The sequence below is a fragment of the Echinops telfairi genome, unplaced genomic scaffold (assembly GCF_000313985.2).
Source record: "Echinops telfairi isolate 266 unplaced genomic scaffold, ASM31398v2 ScPeMD7_12;HRSCAF=54, whole genome shotgun sequence".
NCBI classification, from domain to species: Eukaryota; Metazoa; Chordata; class Mammalia; order Afrosoricida; family Tenrecidae; genus Echinops; species Echinops telfairi.
The window spans coordinates 5,548,593-5,553,559 of NW_022103909.1; the positions used below are offsets into that span (position 1 = coordinate 5,548,593).

General features: G+C 39.7%; 1 pseudogene; it reads left to right on the forward strand.

Moving 5' to 3' along the window:
- The window catches only part of LOC101660803, a 17,708-nt pseudogene extending 15,027 nt beyond the window's left edge, over nucleotides 1-2,681 (forward strand).
- The last annotated feature ends 2,286 nt before the right edge of the window (nucleotides 2,682-4,967 follow it).

Here is a 4,967-nt window from a genome sequence, read left to right on the forward strand (position 1 = left end):
TGGGGTCCTATACTCGCATCATCATGACCGCTCTGGGAATCAACTCTGCCAAGGGTCGGAGCAAGATCTTCTCCACCTGCTCTTCTCACTTCCTTGTGATCACCATCTTCTATGGTTCAGGATTTTTCAGGTATGTCATACTACACTTCATGAATGTAAATGTAGGGTATTTTTTACCCTAAATTTATCTTGATATTTAAAACAGAAGCACTACAAACTAACATTAAAAATAACTGCAATTATCCTGGAATTCAGCACATTTGAATTCTAGTCCTGGCTCCACCATGAACTACCTGTGTGACCATTAACAAATCTATTGTCTTCCTCAGTTGTCAATTGTCTACTTTGAAATTTAACCTATGATTTGTGAGTTCAAGAGAAAATCAGAGTGCCTTTAGTGCATTTTGTTCAATGTAAAACATACCATTTGAAAGAAATGCCATCTTTATTTCCCACTGGAAGATAATGTCTCCAATGTTTACTTGTGTAATACCTGTTTATTAGGCGACTGCCATATACCAGCTGCTTTGCATAGTCAAGCTCGTGTAGTATGCAATACACTACAAAAGATATCCTAATATCCCCTTTTTCATATAAGAAACTGGGGCTTCAGGAGTGTCCAGGAATTTCCCAAAGGTTCCCAACAAGTCAGTAACAAAGCCATTATATGAACCAAGTTCTCACCTACTTCAAAGCTCATGTTCTTTGAGGAAACGCTTCTCTCAAACATCAACTCAAACTCATTGCTATCGAGTCAGTTCCGAGTCACACTGACTCTATAGGACAGAGTGGAACTGCCCCTGTGGGTGACTGAGGCTGTAAATCGTCATGAAGTACAAAGCCTCATCTTTCTCCCCAGACATAAACAGTTCTAGCTAAATAGTCTTCCCAACTAGCAGAGTGGATAATTAATGGCTGTGCTCTCCACTAGTCAAGTAGAGGTGGGCTTGCATAAATTGCTCAATATTATTCTCAACCTTCTATAAGAAATCATTAGTTATGTGTGTATGGAGGGAAGATAAAAGTCTCCATATCATCATCGTAACTATCATAGGAAGATGATTTGGAGGGAAATCAGAAGGTGGAAAGGGCTGGTAAGAAATGACCCAGGCTTTGTGGGAGAAGAGTTCCCCAGGCAGTCAAATACTCTCTTCATCACTCTTTTTCTCAGTTCCCTTATATGTCATTAGAAGACAATAAGATTTCTTCTACCTACTTCATAGAAATTCTAGAGGAGTAGATTTGATAATAAAGAATGTGAGTAAAATAAGTACCTTTTTTGGCCCCAAACGCCAAAATCTCCAAGGGGTATTTTTAGGTGGGTCTATATTTTTTCCTAATGACTGTGGCATAATTGCAAGTATATAATGCAATATACTTGCAAGGATATAATGCTTCCTTATTAAATACTTTCTGTGGGACTTGACAAAATATGCCATATTTTTTAATCTCATGATTTTAGAGTCATCTTGTATAACACACTTTTAGCTCCCACTTTACTCCAGTCTTGATCAATTATCATTTGATCAAAAAAACTGTTTGATCAAAGTCTTGAAATGATCACTGATCTTTACTAAACCAAGTAAGAGAATAAATATTGGTTTTTGTATGCATTTGAGAAATAATGTAGTATCACTCTGAGGGTAAATTCTCAGAGCCAAAATGTTTGGGACAATGGCATTATCAATAAGCTAATCATATAATTTTACAAGGAACAATAATCACAACTTAAGACAGAATGTCTCTGTACTGTTGTGTAATGGGGCGGCAGCAGGGAATTCCCATATCACCATTATAACTAGTATGCAAAGATGCTTTGAAGAGTATGATTTTCAAAAACCCACTGCCATAAAATTGATCCCAACTCAGAGAGACCTTCAAAGATAGAGTAGAGCTGTTCCTTAATTTCTGAGGTTATAAGTCTTTACAGGAACAGACAGGCTCATCCCCCCCCCACACACACCAGCAGCTGGTGGATTGAAAATGATGACCTTGCTGTTAGTAGCTCAAGTCAGCTTCTTGAAATGCTACAGAAATCCAGTAACTTTCTGGTAGTTCTATTCTAAAGTGGAACTTTTGATACCCTGCTAACTCTCTCATTACCATTAAGTCAATTCTGACTCATAGCAACCCTATACAGCAGATCAGAACATCTTATTAGGGCTTCTGAAACTTTAAACCTTTACAGAAGAAGATAGCCTCGTCTTTCTACCTCAGAGACACGGGTGTGTGCTGACCACTGACCTTGTGGTTAGTAGCTCAATGCATAACCCACTGCTCCACTTTCCCTGGGTTGTTTCTATCACTTTCTGCATTAGGTCACTCATGTTTGGAGGCAATTTAAAAGCAGAAATAACGATGTCTCACTGGTCAGTCCTTTCTACATTCCCCAGTAATAATTGACTCTGGTTGGAGGCCCCCTTATTAGAATCTCCAAAGTAGGATGACCTACTACTGCCACTAGTATTGTGGCTGTTGCCCTGAACTCAGTTTGTCCCTCTGTGCAATTCCCTTCAAGGTACATGACTCCATCATCTGGCTCAGTCCTGGAGGAAGTAGTCTCTGTGCAGTACAGTGTGGTGACCCCAATGATAAACCCCCTCATCTACAGTCTGAAGAACCAAGAAGTGAAGGCAGCTCCCAGGAGGATGTTGGTCAGGAAGTTCAGGCCTACCATCTAGCACAGGCTACACTGCCTTACCAGGAAGAAAAGTCCTGAAAAGATGAAACAAGAAGAGATATCACCATTCAGCTGTCTCAGCATTCATCCTTATCCAAAAACTATAGCCGTAATGTCTCTGTTTCCAATGTCCCCTGAGTAAATTTCCACAGAACAATAAATTCATCAAGAGGGTGCTGAGATTCACTACACAAGAAAACCGGTGGGGGGTGTGGGGGGGATCTCACTGGACATTTCTTTTAATTTTTAAAAAAGTGTTGTGAATTGGTGAAAGGTCATAGAGTAGACCAGTTTTCCATTCAATAATTCACAAACATTTGATTTCATGCCTTTGATTGCAATCCCATAGTGTAATATCTTTTATTCCATTTCCTTTGTTTCCTGTTTCCACTCCTCCTCCATTCCTAACCCTTCTGAACTTTGTCCTTGGGCAAATGCTGCCCTTTTGACCTCAGAGGGTTGATTAGACTAAGATGTGCAGCACTTCCTAGTACTATTATCCCCTTATAGAGCTACTGTTTGGCTAAAAATTGAGCCATAGAGGTGAGCTCACTTCTTGGCCTGAAAGATGAGTAAAGCCAGAATCCTTGTGGTTCTACCAGTCTCTATCCAAACAGTAGCCCTAGTCATTTTGTGATGATTTTGAGTTTTGTTTCACATTTTTTCTCCCATTCTATTGAGGACTGTCTAATGTGATCCCTGATTGATTACCAGGCACCACCTAGTTAGTCTGGACTCAAGGTTGTTCAAGTGGTCCCTTAGTCCATTTGACTAATTGTTTTAATGTGGGGGTTTTTTTTTCTTTAATTTTCATCACTCTCCTTTCCCCTGAATAGGGAAAGAACAGTAATTGCCCCTTACATGACCACTCGTGAGCTTTTAAGACCCCTGTTGCTCCTCACCACAGCAGAATGTAGAACATTGTCTTTGTGGATGGCTTTGCCAGTTGACCTTGGCGTCACCTGAGACTATAATTCTGAGTTCCCGGGTCCAGCAGGTCATTCGCTCAGGTGTTTGTTTGTGTCTAAGAAGTTTTCATAACCTGCCCTCTATGTGTTCCACATATTCATGGATCTATTTACCACTAAGGTAAATGGTCATGTACGAATGCCCTCTCTCCAACCTACATCTTTAGGAGTTATACTCTCACTCTCTCTCCCACCCCCATTCAGCCGGTGTGCCTATCCATGCACCTACTCATAAATCACCAGGACTACTGAATTATGTATAACAGTATTTACCTCTGTTGCCTCTGGCATTCCTCCCACTGCCTTCCCCTACTTCCATTATTTTTGGCTGATCCCTTTTATTGTATGCTGCCTTCCCCTTCACCCTAGTTAACAGGTATCTAAAGTATAGCCAGTAACTAGCACTCTATTCCCCTCGCACCCTTAAGATCATTAAAGAATGTTTCTTTTAGTTTGAAAATGTTTGCTTTATTTTTTTACAACTTAATGACATTTTCTACAGCTATTGATTGTTCCTCCTTTTCTTGTTTTTTCTTCCACTTCTCCCTTTCTACCATTCTCTCTCCTTTTTCAATTTTGTCTATGAACCTGCACAAAGTTTAGGTCAAATATCCCATCGTTCTGGGAGAATCCCAGCTTGCTGACTGCAAGACTCATCTTGGTCACTGTGGGACTTTGTTCCCATCTCAGAAGATCCACAGCTCCATAGTAACTTAGAGAGAAAGAAACTAAGTGTGTCTCCATCTGTCTTCATTCCTAAGAGCCATCTTCTAATGTAAATACTAGCAAATAATGAGTCCTCAAAAATTATGTTGAGAAAATAAGGAATGAAGGAAGAAATGATGGATTTATCAAAGGAATCCTTTCTCCTGAATGGTCATAAGAAATGGAATACTGTGAATATTCCATTCTAAGATATAATATCATCTTAAGAGTAAAATGTGTCTCTGTAATTGCTTCTGTATCCCCAATGTCAAGCACAGTACAACATAGTAGGCTGTCAATTAGAGTTCAATTAAAAATAATAATAAGTAAGAACAAAAGAATGGAAATAGAAATGGATAAAATGATAATTTTCATTTTATAATGTAAAATTCCTGCCTTTGCAACAAGTCAGAGGCAAGTAGGAGGAAGAAGTCATGGTAGAATAGAAAGAGAATCCACAATACTGAGCAGTCCTGGCTTCTCCTCACATAGGACTCAGTGGATGAATTGCTCCTCCCCTGAATCTCCCCACCTCTCTCTCATCTTTGCCTGGACCACTTCTAGTTTCAAGCATAGAGGAAAAGAGTTGGAGAAAGCTGAAAAATTCCGGCTAT